Source organism: Heterocephalus glaber, unplaced genomic scaffold (assembly GCF_053883595.1).
Source record: "Heterocephalus glaber isolate CG9 unplaced genomic scaffold, H.glaber_assembly_v1.0 deba00001610, whole genome shotgun sequence".
Classification (NCBI taxonomy): Eukaryota; Metazoa; Chordata; class Mammalia; order Rodentia; family Bathyergidae; genus Heterocephalus; species Heterocephalus glaber.
The window spans coordinates 37,691,523-37,706,578 of NW_028258381.1; the positions used below are offsets into that span (position 1 = coordinate 37,691,523).

Below are 15,056 nucleotides of genomic sequence, written 5' to 3' on the forward strand. Positions count from 1 at the left end.
ATAACACATGTCCATCTTAGTATGGAATAGTCTTTCAGTCAAACACCTCCATCTGATCACAAGGCATTAATAACATAAAGGAAACTCTTATTTGTCATCCTTTAGTAGGATGCCATCTAAAGAGAACACACAGACTGGCCTGTAAATGTGCCTTAAGAGTTTATCGTGTCTAGCCTTTAATTGTTTCAACTGTTTGGTGCCTGAACATCCCTAAGTGCACCACAAATCTTAGGAAGAAAAGCATTGTCAGTGATGGAAGAGTTCACAGAGTGGATAAGCTTAGGAACTTGCCCTCTCCCAAAAGACCTTTCTCTGCAGAAAGAGCTGATTACTCAGCAGCAGTGAGGAAATGAAGTAGTTGATGTGGATGGACAAAGATACAAGATTAATGGCTCAGTTATAGTACAGTGGAGAGGCATCCAATTACCCAAAAATAACAGTAACATAAATGTTTTATTTAAAAAACACAGCCAAGTGTGGTGGTGCACGCCTGTAACCCAAGCACTCACGAGGCTGCCAGGAAGATCATCTTGAGTTCAAGCCCAGCCTGAACTATACAGCAAGACCCTGTCTCAAAAGCCAAACAAAACAAAAACACTTAACTTTTGCCCTGTTTTGGCCTTTGTTCTGTCCACCCCTCCCGACCAGGACAGAAGTTATTGGTCGCCCCAGGGTGGGGGGGACAGCCTCCTGAGCCCCCTCCCCATGTTCCAGCCCCTTCCCAGGCCCCCAGCCTGGAGAGTAACAGACTGACCGGCAGAGGGCGCTCCAGACCGAGTTTGTCTCCTCTCCACTCGAGCTTGCAGACCTGAGACCTGCCCAGCCAGGGCCTTCTAGGGCCTGCAGTGTAGGGCCTGCACTCCTGGGGTTCAGTGCTCCTCTCCTGAGGCCAGAGGCTGAGGAGGAGAAGCTGCAGTGCTGCCCGACCCCACCTGTCTCGTCTGCAGCAGAAGCCAAGGCCTAGTGGATGGTGGGGGGAATAAACGCATGTGGACTCCCTGACCCTCAGTGTCCTCTTCTGTAAAATGGGCCTCCGTGAGGGGGGTGTGGACAGGGCAGGCAGGTACTGTCCGCATGCATTCCTCATGTCCCCCCCCACCGGGCAGCAGAGGTCGGCCTGTGATGTCCCTAGCCTGCCTGGACTGGCCCTGAGATGCCTGCACTGTCAGCAGCCTGGGTTCCTGCTTCACCTCAGGCACAGCTTCCCTGACTCCTCTGTGGCTGCCACTCACATGGGGCAGCCAGGAGCTTCCTATGGCTCAGCCAGCTGGGCTCCACCAAGCCTCGGCAGGGCTCCAGCAGGGCTATGTGCTTCCAGGGCCACCATGCGGCCTTCGTGGGTCCCTCCACCTGGAGCAGCAGGTAGCCTTCGGTGGCAAGTGCCACCACCACCGTGGCCCCCAGGACAGCAGCTACTCAGGAGGAGTGGGTGCTGCCTGTGTGGGGCTGCAGGTGTCTGGGGCCAGAGGTCCCATGCGGGGTTTCTCCTGCAGAGCGGGTCTTCCTGCGGCAGTCAGGTGGCAGACAACCTCAGTGTCCATGGAGAGGGGTCTGCAGACACTGAGAAGCAGGGCGGGTCCCAGAGCCACTGGTGAGCAGGCAAGGGTGGGCCTGTGGGAGCCAGCTGCTGGCTGCTGGGAGGCAGAGTGGAGAGAGGTAGGTGCCTGACTCTGCTGACTGCTCTGCAAAGACCCACAAAACCTGTTGCAGGGGCTGCTTATGTCCAAAGGACCAAGACCTGGGGGCTGTGGTAGGAGGCTGCAGTGTCTTTTTAAAATCTGCACTTAAAAACTTTCCCCACTTTTTTTTTTTTTTTTTTTTGGTGCTGAGGATTGAACCCAGGTCCTTTGCACTAAGCTACATTCCCAGCCCTTTTAATTTTTTAAATTTTGATTCAGTGTCTCCTTGAGTTGCTAAATTGCCCAGGTGGGACTCAAATATGTAATCCTCCTGCTTCAGCCTCCCAGAGTACTGGGATTACAGGTGTGCATCATCACACTCAGCAAAAATTTTCCCCTGGCCGGGGATTTAGCTCAGTGGTTTCGCCACCTGCTGTGCGAGTGCAAGGACCCGAGTTCGATCCCCGGTACCAAAAAAAAAATTTTTTTCGCCAACATTTCATCATGAAAAATTTTAAACATACTAAAAAGTTTAATTTTCAGCCAAGGTCCATATACCCACTACCTGGGGTCCGCTTGGACACTGTGCTCCATTTGTTGTCCCCATTCTGTCCACTTGGGTCAGGTGCATTTCACAGTAGCACACTGTGTCCCGGAAGCTTCTTGAGAGCATAGCGAGCTAAAGTTCAATCTTTGCCTATGGCTCTTCCTGTTTCAAAAATTCAGTAAAATGAACACTCCCCCCCCCCCCAGTACTGAGGATCGAACCCAGGGCCTTTGCATGGAGCTATATCCTCAGCCCACTTTTTTGTGTTTTATTTTGAGATAGGGTCTCACACTGTTGCTCATTGGCCCAGGTGAGGCTTGAATTTGCAACCCTCGTGCCTCTGGCTCCTCAAGTGTTGGGTTTACAGATCTGCTCCATTACTCCCAGCCGGTACACACTTTAAATGTAACATCTGGAGAAGTGTGGCATTTTCAGCCACCTCAGGAGCCCCGACACCATCCAGGTTGTCACCACCATGACCTCAAGAAGTTCCACTGGGTCCTACTTTAGGGTTGAATCGTGTCCCCCAAATTTGTATGCGGAAGCTCACAGTAAGGCTGCATCTCAGGATAGGGTCTGTAGGCAATAATTAGGGGGAAAGGAGACCATAAGGGTGGGACCCTAACCCCATAGGACTGTGGCCTTATAAGAAGAGAAGGTAGCCCAGGAATGGTGGTGCACACCTGTCATCCCAGCACTCAGGAGGCTGAGGCAGGAGAATCACTGTGAGTTCAAGGCCAGCCTGGGCTACATAGTGAGGGCAAGTCCAGCCTGAACTACATACAGAGACCCTGTCTCAAAAAAGAAAAAACAAAAAAACAAAAAACCAAAGAGGACACAGTGAGAAGTTGGTCCTCTGCAAGCCAAAGAGCCCTCAACAGTGACAATTTAATCTTGGATGTCTCAGCCACTAGAGCATGGAGGAAAATAAATGTCTGTTATTTGAGTCACCCAGTGCTTCGCTGAGGCAGCTGGAACCGAGACAACTTCCCACGAAACCCCGTGCAGCCCCGAGCTGCTGCAGTGACTATTTTTTTGCGCTGTACTCTAGGGCTGCTTATTTTAGAATTTCCTGTAAACAGAATCCTCCTTGTATCTCTTACACTAATAGCAGTTTCCATGTGTACACAGAATGCTGAAACTGTGTCCCATAACCCTTTAAGAAACCACCGGTTTGGGGCCGCAGATTTAGCTCAGTGGTTTCGCCGCCTGCTGCGCAAGTGCAGGGACCCAAGTTCGATCCCGGTACCAAAAAAACACAAAAAACAAAACACAAAAAAGAAACCAGCAGTTTCTGGCTGAGAGGGTGACAAATCTTTGGGAAGAGCAGTGATGGTTGTACAGCATTGTGATTTTAACGGATGCCACTAAAATGGTTGCAGTGGCCAGGCTTGGTGGCCCACACCTGTCATCCCAGCACTGTGGGGGGCTGAGGCAGGAGGATCACAAGTTTGACTCCAGCCTGGGGTCTCAAAATTAAAACTAAAAGGGGCTGGGCATGTAGTTCAGGGTAGGGCTCTTGCCTAGCATGGGCAAGGCCCTGGCTTCTGTGCTAAGTGCTGCCAAAAACAGTTACCATGGTAAGTTGTACATGCATTTTGTTGCAATTTTTTAAATTATACCAAAATATACCAAAAACTATTCACTGGTGTTTTGTTTTGTTTTGTTTTTTTGCTGTGCTGAGGATGGGACCCAGGGCCTTGCCCATGCTAGGCAAGTGCTATTCCACTGAGCCCTAGCCCCAGCCTGTGACTTGTATTTTACCTTGGCAAGTTGTATGCTATGGACTTATATCTCAAAAAGGCTATGTGGTTTTTTATTTTTTAAAGGAAATCACTGAAAACAGTGGTTTTGGGGGTGTTGGGGAGGGAGGCACAGCTGAGGACAAGGGCTGCCCAGGGAAGGCTGGGACCGCTGAACAGCTCTGGGTGGCCAGGGCAGACACTGGATTCTGGGAGCGGATGCAGGATTCCCAGCTCCTCAGGCATTTGCCAAAGCCATTGAACCGCACTCCACAAAGAGCGACCTTCACTGTATGCAAATTTCCAAAGAAGTAGCCAGGATGTCAGGGGAGCCCCGGATGGAATGCCTCTGTGACAATGATTCTAATTGAATTACAAATGTATGACATCATTCAGTGAAAGGGGAAGGGAGAAAGGGCCCATCTAACGAAGGGGACAACACTATTTTGTCCGGGGACTGCAAGGCCGAGGACAAAAACAACTGTATACAAACACCAGACTCTGGGGTGAGTTCGTTTCCCACCAGGGCAGGGCTCTGCGATTCCACAACCACATCTGCTAGGATTGACTTGGTAAGTCAGGGACCGCAGAGGACAGTGGCAGAGCAGGAGCAGAAACAGCACCGATGAACACGCGGCACCCAGACAACTGGATACCCGCACGCCGGGATAAAGCTGGACCTGTGCCTCCTGCTGTGTGCAAAAGTCCACCCTCAGTGGACCAGTGCCCCAGTGTCAGAGCAAAAACTATTAAACTCTTTGGAGAAACAGGGGGGAAGCTTCAAGGCATTTGATTTGGCAATGATTTCACGTGTATGACACCAAAAGCACAGGCAACAACAACAAAAAAGGAGGTAAGTTGGATTTCATCCAGGCTCAAAACTTCAGGGGACTGAAGGATAGAAGAGAGGGAAAGGTCACTCATTAACCAGGAGAAAATAACCGCAAACCTTGTGTCAGGATGACACTGTTAAGCCCCGGAGGGAAACAATGCCTGTAGCTCAACCACACCAAAGGACCACCGATTTAAAATGGGCAGAGGGCTTGGACTTGTTTTTAAACTTTTGACATTTTACAATGCTCTGTCATCTGGGCAGGGACAGCTCCTCCCAGGGTTGCTGATCCCCAAAGATGGCCTTGGTCCTGGGTGGGATTTTGGCAGCCAGAATTCAAGGATGTCAGTGAGAAAACTGGGAGATTTGAACAGTTTGCAACTTAGCTGACCGTACCACCTGATGGCACGTTTTCCTTTTGACACAGGTGCTGGGAAGCAGCGAGCTGCCTGTGGGAGGCTGGGCTCGGAACCTGAGAGCACTCTGCAGCCTTTGTGATCTTCCTAGAAACAAGAAACTATTTCAAAATGAAACACTTAAAAATGAAATCGTCGTTGAGGGGTAGTGGCACGGCTTGGCTCACCCCCCAGGCACGGGTCTCTCTGGTGTGGTCCTCCCAGGCAGGACTCCCACCTGAGGCAGGTGGGAAAAGTCCTCAGTTTCCTTTTCAGCAAAAAGGGGAGACAACTGTCTGCAGCCTGAGGCCTGCGAGAGCCCCCGGGCCGCCGTAGGGGGAGGCGATCCGCGCGGGCCCAGGTGCTCTGCGGGCCAGGAAAGGCGACTAACGGCCTCGCCCATCCGCGCCCGAGCCGCAGCTCCGCTCCTGCAAGCCGCGCCCCGTGGCCCGGTCACTTCCGGTCCTCCCTCCTACACCGCGGCGGAGCTGTCTTTTCAGCACCGAAAGGGGCTTCTGCCCAACCCAAGCAGCAAAGGGACCCTGAGCTCCGTCTCCCGCTCCGCAGTGGCCACCGGGGCCCCGGGGCTTCAGGAGAGGAGGACACGGGAGGGACCTGGTGGAACCAGGGGTTTGGATGGACCTGAGCAGGGGAGGGACAGGGGTGCCTGAGGGCCATTCTCGCCCTGGAGATACCGAGGGGGACAGCGACCTTCCCAGCATGGAAGTTGGGGCCTCCCTCGCTGGGTGTCACCCTGCTTGGCCACAAGCTGCAGGGCTCCTCTCTTCAGCCCGACGCCAACACTTCCGGGCAGGGGTGTGGGCCGAAGGAAGGGGCCGCGCCCCCTGCCGCACCTTCTCCACCAGGAGCCACAGACCCTACGCAGGCAGCCCTGGTGCCCCTCGCTTGTCTCCCCAGGAATGAGGAACCCAGACGAGCGGATGGGCTTCTGCCGCCCCAGCCCTCCCTGCTCTGCCCGCCGCCCCCTGCAGCGGAGTGGGCAGCCCCAGGAGGAGTGGTCCCTGGGGACACACTGTCAGATCCTGGGTTTGGGCGAAGGAGGGCAGGCAGGGGTCTGGCTGGCTTTCCTGCTGCAGTGCCCCAAAGTTCAGGCCTCTGCAGTTGGGGAGGGAGGGCCCACACCTGGCCCTGGGGAGAGTGGTTGAATCAAGGCAGTCTGACTCCAGTCTTCTAGATATATGAGTGGCTTTGGTTAGGAAAATTGTATATCAGGGCTCCTTTCATTGCTTTTCTTCTTCCTTTTTTTTTTTTTTTTTTTTTTGGTGATACTGGAGATTGAATCCAGAGCCTCAGCACTGAGTTACGTTCCAGCTCTTTCTTTTTTTAACTTTACTTTTAAATTTTGAAACGGGGGCCTGGGATTTAGCTCAGTGGTTTTGCCAACTGCTGCGCAAACGCAAGGACCTGAGTTCAATCCCCGGTACCAAAAAAATACAAAGAAATAAATTTTGAAACGGGGGTTTTCCTAAATTGCCCTGGGCTTAAACTCAAAATCCTCCTGCCTCAGCCTCCCAGAGTGCTGGGATTGCAGGTGTGCACCATCACACGCGGGTTCTTTCTTTCTTTTTTTTAAAATTAAACAAAGTCTTGGTTTGCAAACATGGATTTTGTAAAGACCATTTTTGGGGGGACCTGACCCCCATGGCTGGGGAGCAGTTGACCATTCTGGGCTCTGGCAGAGAGGCCCCACACCCATGCTCTGTCCCTGTCAGTCTGGGTGGTATGGGGGACAGGCAGGTGGTGGGAAGTGGGCATGGCTAGGGCTGGATGGAGCTGCGTCCAGCCTGTGGGAGCTGGGGTGGGGGGCTGGAGGGACTCACTGTGCTCTGGCCAACTGCCTGGAACATCTCAGAACCTGGAGGTGGGGCCACCTCCTTCCGGGAGCACAGCAGGCCTGTCCTTGCCATCCTTGAGGGGACAGTGTGGAGGCGGGAGTGGGGTGGGCGCTGGCCAGCTGCACCTGGCTGTGGCTATTTCTGTGACCCCCAACCCCAGCCCTGTCTGGCTAAAAGGTGTACCCTCCCTGCACCAGCCATCCAGGGCCTGGTAGCTCAGGCCAGGACCTGACTTGGGACAAAGCCACAGCCAGGGCCGCAGCCCGGCTGACCCTGAACAGGCAGTTGGCGCTGCTGCATGGATGGCCCTCACCATGGAGACCGCCGCCTGTGGTTCTTCTCAGAGGTGGGCATTGTTTGGCTGCCAGTGTGTGGCAGGCGCCCAAGAGCCCAGGGCTGGCACGGTCACTCTGGTGGGTTCTTGGCCCCAGATGAGCTTTCCCACGCTGCAGGTTCCAGCAGGCCTGGCTTTGGGGAGACTGAGGCCTGGAGGAAAAGGGTGCTGGGCTGGCAAGTAATGTATGGGAGCCCTGTCTTTGAAAGGGCTCAGCATGCAGGGGACACTTGGTGACACAGCGTCTTGGGTCGTCAACGCTCCTAATGCCAGAGGCGACCCTGCCCTCCCCTCCCACTGGCATGTGTGGCTGGCATGCTTTCCAGCTTCATGGCCACTAGTCCTCCCCTGATACCTGTCCCTCACCTCCACCCTAGGCAGTGTCCCTGCGCCTGGTCACTTCCCCCATGGCGCCATCCTTAGCTCCTCCCCGTCCAGAGGGAAAGGCCACGTTCCTGTCCCACTTGCCCTTTCCCAAACACACCCCACCTTCTCTCTGGAGACCTGCACCCCTCCTGTGCAGCACATAAGATCCTGGGCTCTGTCCTCCTGTGGCAGAGACAGGAAGTCCCTGGGGAAATCTGCAGCCTGAGTCACCCAGGGCTGGTTGCACCTGCTGGGATGTGGGTCTTGGGTAAAGGAGGCATTGCTTTTGCTTTTTTCCGATGACCCATGGCCACTCCAGCACCTTGCAGGTGGCAGTTCCTCCTCAGAGAAGCTGGCCAAGAGGGCCAGGCTGAGGTCTTAGAGAGGAGCTGGACCAGTAGGAGAAGTAGCCTCTCCCACCTCCAGCTGTGCAGCCGTCATCTGTGTCCCAAACTGGAGATAAATAACTAGTCTTGACCTGTGTGCCAGAACCACAAGAGCTCCACAGGAAGTGACCAGGGCTCGTCTACTGGCTCCTGTGACAGGTGTATGGTGTGGCCTATAACAGGTAGGATGCAGGGCAGGTGAGAGTTGCATGGCGGGGCTGGTGACAGGTCTCTCCTGGTTGTGACCCTCCCAGGGAAGCAAGAAGCCAGGCCACCAGGCAAGAATGAGGTGGAAGAAAAAGGCCCAAGAGCATCCATTCCTTATTGGTTTTCAGGAGAAGCAAAACAAAACAAAGGTGCAAAATAATTTTTTTTTGACAGGGTCTCAATATGTAGTTTAGGCTTGAACTCACTATGTAGCCCAGGCTGGCCTTGAGCTCTCAGCTGGTGTAAAGTAATTTTGAATTTCAGATAAATAATGACTTGTTCTGAGTATGAGTATAGCCAGCGGACTACTTGGGAGTAAAGTATGGGAGCCCTGTCTTTGAAAGGAGTCAGCAACCTTGGGACAGGCTTATCCTAAAAGTGTTTGTTCTTTCTCTGAAATTCATATTTAACTGCACATGCTGGGATTTCAGGGGCAGCCCCACATCCGGGCCCAGGGAGGGCAGCAGCTGCCGGTTGTGAGGTGCAGGCCATGAGTGGGGCCTCTCTGAGCTGGGGTCCCAGCTGGCAATAGACTGCAGGGGACCCCAGGCTCTGCTCAGTGAGGAGGGAGGCAAGTACTCCCAGCAAAACTGCTCTACAGCTGGCAACAACTTGACCAAGTAAAAATTTGGCACTCTGAAAAGTGACCAAGGGCCAGCAAGAATCTGAAAAGCGCTTATCATGGAAACGGTGCTGGACTTTGGGGAACGGGGGGCTCTGTGGCATCTTTAATGTATTTAATAATTTGTTTAATTTCAGGACTGAGGATTGAATCCGGGGCCTACGCACTGAGCTACACCCACAGCCACTTTTAAAATATTTTCTATTTTGGGCCAGGGATTTAGCTCAGTGGTTCTGCTGCCTGCCTCGCAAACGCAAGGTCCCGAGTTCAATCCCTGGTACCAAAAAATAATAATAATTTTTTTTCTATTTGGAGACAGAAGCTCACTAAGTTGCTAAATTGCTCAGGCGGGACTTGAACTCACGATCCTCCTGCCTCACCTCCTGGAGTGCTGGGTTACAGGCCAGTGCCATCATGCCTGGCTGAGTTTCCTCCTCAGAGGGTCGTTGTTCTGACTTGTTTCTTGGTTTATTTCATATCTTGGCTCCACTTGATTTTGATTTGTGCATTCTGTCTCCTCCTTGGTGTGCGGCTGCTGATTTAGAGACAGGGTCTCACTATGTAGTTCAGACTGGCCTTGAACTCACTGTGCAGCCCAGCCTGGGCCGAGCTCTGAGATCCCCTGCCTCAGCCTCCCCAGTGGTGGGATCACATGCATGTGCCACCATGCCTGGCTTCTGCTCATGGTTTTAAATTCCTGCTGTTTCTGTGCTTGCTTCAGCAGCACATATACTAAAATATTAAATTCCTGCTGTTTCTCAGCCCTGCTGGCTGAGTGCAGTTGTGTCTGGATCAGTGTTTGAAGTGAGGTCAGTCCTGTGGGTCAGAGCCCTTCCTCCCTCCTGGGAGGTCTAGGTCTTTGTCAGAGCTAAAACAAACTGGAGGACACCTGAGCTAGAATCAGAGAACTAGCTAATAAACACTAATCATGTCAGTAATTACATTCATTGTGGGCTGGAGTCTAAAAACTCCAGTCAAAAGACAAAGGTTTTTCAAAGTTTATTTAAAAATTTTTTTTCTTAAAATCAAGATCCAACTTCATTGCTGTTCGAATAGACTTTTGCACAGGGTGCAAAAAGATACACATGCAGGGCCGGGGATTTGGCTCAGTGGTTTCGCCGCCTGCTGCGCAAGCGCAAGGACCTGAGTTCGATTCCCGGTACCAAAAAACAAAACAAAACAAAAAAAGATACACACGCCGACAGCAGCCATGAGAGAACTGGTTGGTGCTACTGATGCCAAACAAAATCGATGTCAAGTCGAGAAATACTGCCAGGGCTAGGGGCGGAGCTCAGTGGTAAGCGCTTGTCTAGCATACATGAGGTCCTGGCCTCCATCTCCAGTGCTGCAATTAATCAACAATCAATAGTCAATCGAGGGCCGGGGATTTAGCTCAGTGGTTCTGCCTCCTGCCTTGCAAGCGCAAAGACCCAAGTTCGATCCCCGGTACCAAAAAAAAAAAAGTTAATTGATACTACTTGTGCTGGTCCCAGTGGTACATGCCTGTGATCCCATCATTCCGAGAGGCTAAGGCGTGAAGATCATAAGTTCAAGCCCAGCCTGGACAATTTAGGGACTTAATGAGATGTTGTCTCAAAATAAAAAAGGACTGGAGCTGTAGCTTCTTGTGAAGGCCTTGGGTTCAATCTACAGTACCACAAGAAATCCATCATCAATCAATCCTACTGGAGACAAGCGGGACATTTTGTATCGATGCGACAATCATAAATGCATTCAGTGTCAACAACACAGTGTATAAATGCTGAAGCAGAAACTGACAGAATTGAAAGAAAAAAGACAAACAGATTAGTTGGGGAATTTGATATCCTGACTTCAAGAGCTGAACAACCAGTTAGGAAATCACCAAGAATATAGGAGACCTGAGCCACCCTGTCACCAACACAGCCTGCATGAACTGCAAACGTTCCACACGGCCTTCTCCAGCACGCATGGGCTTCGCGGGACCGAGTGTGTGGGCCGTGGAGCCAGCGTTGGTGCCCTTCAGAGACTGAAGCCACACAGAGCAACCACAGAAGACAACCTAGGACACCCTCAAATGTTTGGGAAAAAAAGAACATGTTTTAAAAAACGCTAGTCAAAGGAGAAATCCTAGGGGAAAATAGAGAATATGTCAAAGTGAATGAAAATGAGAACAGGATGTGTCAAACATGGGGACTCCAATAGTGCTTAGGTGAAAATAATGGCTTTTGACCCAGTCTCAGAAAAGAAGCAACGGGCCAGGTGGAGTCAGCAACTGACACTTGTCTGGCGGGTGTGAGACCTGGACTTTCACCCCCAGCACTGGGAAAAAAAAAAAGAAAGAAAAGGATCAAAGTCTCAAATCAATAACAGAAGTTTCCATCATAAAGTCTAGATAAGAGTAAATTAAACTCAAGCCAAACACAAGAAAGGAAATAATAAAGACTAGAACAGAAATCAATTGATAAAAACCAGAAGAATATGAAAAAAATAAATGAAACCAAAAAGTAGTTCTTTGAAAAATGACCAAGAAAAAAATATATACAAATTAATACAAGGGGCCACGGATTTAGCTCAGTGGCATTGTGCTGGCCTCAAAAGCACAAGGCCAGGGCCGGGGATTTAGCTCAGTGGTTCTGCCACCTGCCTTGAAAGCACAAGGACCCGAATTTGACCCCTGGTACCAAAAAAAAAAAGCACAAGGCCCTGAGTTCGATCCCAGGTACCGAGGGAAAAAAACCAAAAAAACAATACAAATGGCCAGATGTGGTAATCCCAGCACTCGGGAGGCTGAGGCAGGAGGTTCACAAGTACAAGGCCAGCCTGAGCTACATAGAGAGACCCTGTCGCAAACAGTAACAAAAACAATAATAAAACCAAATTAATAGAAATGATCAAGTTTAGCCATTAAAGCACCTTTCACTGACCCTGCAGAAACCAAAAAGTGTTAGAGAGTATTATCAACAACTTTATGGTAACAGAATAAAAAAACACCTACATGAAATGAACAAATTCTTACAAAGACACAAATTTCAAAAGTTGACATCAGATGAAATTGAAAATTAAACAAGATCTGTAGCAAGTAAAGCAATTAAAACCATCTCATAAGTAAAAGAATAGCCGAGGTCATTCGAGAGATGCAGATGAAAACAACACTGAGATTCCACCTCACGCCAGAAAGAATGGCTGCTATCATGAAATCAACCAATAACAAATGCTGGTGGGGGTGTGGGGAGAAAGGAACCCTTCTCCATTGTTGGTGGGAGTGCAGACTGGTGCAACCACTGTGGAAATCAGTATGGAGATACCTCAAAGAACTAGGACTGGAAGTCCCATTTGACCCAGCTATTCCCCTGCTGGGGATCTTCCCAAAGAATTAAAAGAATCATACCACAGTGATATATGTGCACCCATGTTCATAGCAGCATAGTTTGTGATACCTAAAACTTGGAAACACCCCAAATGCCCATCAACTGGAGACTGGATAAAGAAGATGTGGTTTTTTAAAAAAATAATAAAATGGAGTACTACTCAGCCATAAAAAACGAGAAATTAGAGACATTTATAGTAAAAGACCAACCAAGATAGCTTCACTGTTAAGTTTTATCAAGTATTTAAAGAAGGAATCATATTAAATCTTTCACAAATTGCAGGGGAAAGGCACATTTCCCATCTCACTCTATGAAGCCGCACTAACTTATGCCAAAGGCAGAAAAGGACATTGAAAGCAGACCAGCATCCTCGAACAGAGATGCCAGAATCCTCAAGAGAACATTACAAAGCCAGTCAGCAGCTCACAGGAACAGTCACAATGGGCACAGGGGTGGATTCCAGGAGTACAAAGGTAGCTTAATATTCAGAGTCAATTAACCCTATACACCACACCAATAAAGACAAAACCACACGTAGAAACAGGAAGAGCACCTGGAAAAATCTAACTCATATTCATGATAGCATCGAACAGCAGACTAGAAATGGAGGGATTTCTTCACTGTGGGAGGCATCGAAGACAGCTGTAGGTGACAGATACTTTCCCCTGAATGGGCCAGAGCAGGGCTGCCTGCCTCCCCCTCAGTGTCCAGCACGATACCAAACAGGGTCCCCTTGGGGGCATAAGGCAAAACAAAATGCAATGAAAGCAAAGAGATTAAAGGCACCCAGATCAAACAGGAAGTAAAACAAGCCTGCCCTGGTGGTGCACGCCTATAATCCTAGCACTTGGGAGGCAGAGGTAGGAGGGTTGCCTGGATTTCAAGGCCAGCCTGGGCTACACAATGAGTTCAAAACCAGCCTAAACTGCATAGCCAGACCCTGCCCCCCCACCCCCCCCACCCCCGCAAGGCAAAACTATCTTTACTCTCAGATAACAGTTCTATATGTCGAAAACCCTGCAAAATCCCCTTAAAAAGGTGTTAGAACTACTAAAGGTTAGTGAGGTAGTAGGACATAAGATCATTGTACAAAAAATTGTATTTCTGGACACTAGTAAGGAACATTCTGTTTTGATATTGATATACAAAATTAATTGTTAATTTTTTTATTATTTAATTTTATTTTATTTAGTACCCGTTTGCAGTAGATACTGATTACATTCATCATAGGGAGCTGATACATGTATGTAAGTAATGAAAATTCTGAAAATAAAATTGTAAGAATTATTCCATTTATTCCATTCACAATATCATAAAAAATAACACTTAAGAATAAATGTCAGGAGAACAAGGGAGGAGGGAGGGAAAAAGGAAGGGTTTAGAAAAAAGTGAGAATAGAAGGAAAAATGGAAACAAAGTTTTTGTACATAAGGAGGGGAGGGGGCTTGAGGGGGGAATTGGATAAAATAAAATAAAATTTATTTTAAAGTAGAGAATAAATGTCACACACACAAAAAGAATAAACATCACAAAAGAAGTGCAAGGCCTGCATTTCACAAGGCCACACGCTGTAGGATTCCCCTGAGACAGCATCCTGGCAATGACAAAATTACAGAGGGAGAATTAATCAGTGGTTTCTAGGGCTGGGGTGGTGGCTGGGGTGTGACATCGGAGGAGCAGTCTAGGGGCAGCCCTTGCTGTGACTGATCCATTCTCTGTCCTGATTTTGGTGCTTCTTATACCAATTTGCAGGTAGATGAAATGACAGGTGGCCAAATGTGATTTCCTGTTTTGGTTTTTGAGACAGGTCTCTCTGTATAGTTCAGACTGGCCTTGAACTCGCTAAATTGCGGAGGCTGGCCTCAAACTCACAAACCTCCTGCCTCAGCTTTCTGAGTGCTGAGATTCCAGGCGTGCACTACCATGCCCGGCTATTTCCTGGTTTTGATATTACGCTATGATCACATAAGATGTAACCACTGGGGGAAACCCAGGGCCTCTCTATACTGTCTGCACATTCCTATGAATTTGTCACTGTTTGAAAGTAAAAAGTGAACAACAAATGCTTCCTTCCTCCTCACTCGCCTGTGTGGGTCAGGAACTGGGGAGCACCTCGGCTGGGTGGCTCTGGCTCTGGGTGTCTGAGGAGGCTGCAGGAGCTGCAGCAGCTGTCCCCTAAAGGCTCCAGGGCAGCTGGGGTCCCTTCTCTCCCTCATGTGCCCCCAAGCTGGGGCTGGCTCTGGGTGGCCCTCTCCTCAGGGCTTTGTGAGCATTCTGGTGGCCCAGCACTGGCCTCCCTGGGTGGAGCGGGAGGGAGCTTCTGTCTGTACCTCATGGGAACAGGTTGCTCCCACCCGAGCCTCACCCCAGTTTGAGGCTGAACCAGGATGGATGAAGATGCCTAACAGGACCTCATTTCCTGGGCCGGGGCATGGGCTGAGGGGTGGCAGCCAAGGGGGGCTTCGAGGCAGGAGGTGGAGAGGTGTGCGGGGTGGGGTCAGGGTGAGGGAGGGACAGCAGGGTCCGGGTGGGATTTTTTTTCTTTTTGGTCCCGGGGATCCAACTCTTGTGCTTGTTGAGGCAGACGGCGGAACCACTGAGCTAAATCCCGGCCTGGATCCGGGAGGAATTTAACCTGGGGGCAGCGGGCAAAGAGGAGCTGGGCTGTGAAGACGGAGGCCCCAGAGGTGGCGTCCAGAGTCAAAGGCCAGCGGAGATGGGGGGTCCCAGAGGGTGTGTCTTCCAATGGAGACCTCCGCGGAGGGAGCTGTCAGCGGTGACGGCCCCAGGGCTGACCAGG

At 50.4% G+C, this 15,056-nt stretch overlaps 1 long non-coding RNA gene across 1 annotated transcript; it reads left to right on the forward strand.

The window, feature by feature from the left end:
- The first annotated feature begins 4,407 nt into the window (after positions 1-4,407).
- On the forward strand, positions 4,408-6,757 carry LOC147822701 (uncharacterized). The gene is made up of 2 exons (XR_015445509.1): positions 4,408-4,761; positions 5,168-6,757. It is a non-coding gene; the product is annotated as an uncharacterized LOC147822701 (long non-coding RNA).
- The last annotated feature ends 8,299 nt before the right edge of the window (positions 6,758-15,056 follow it).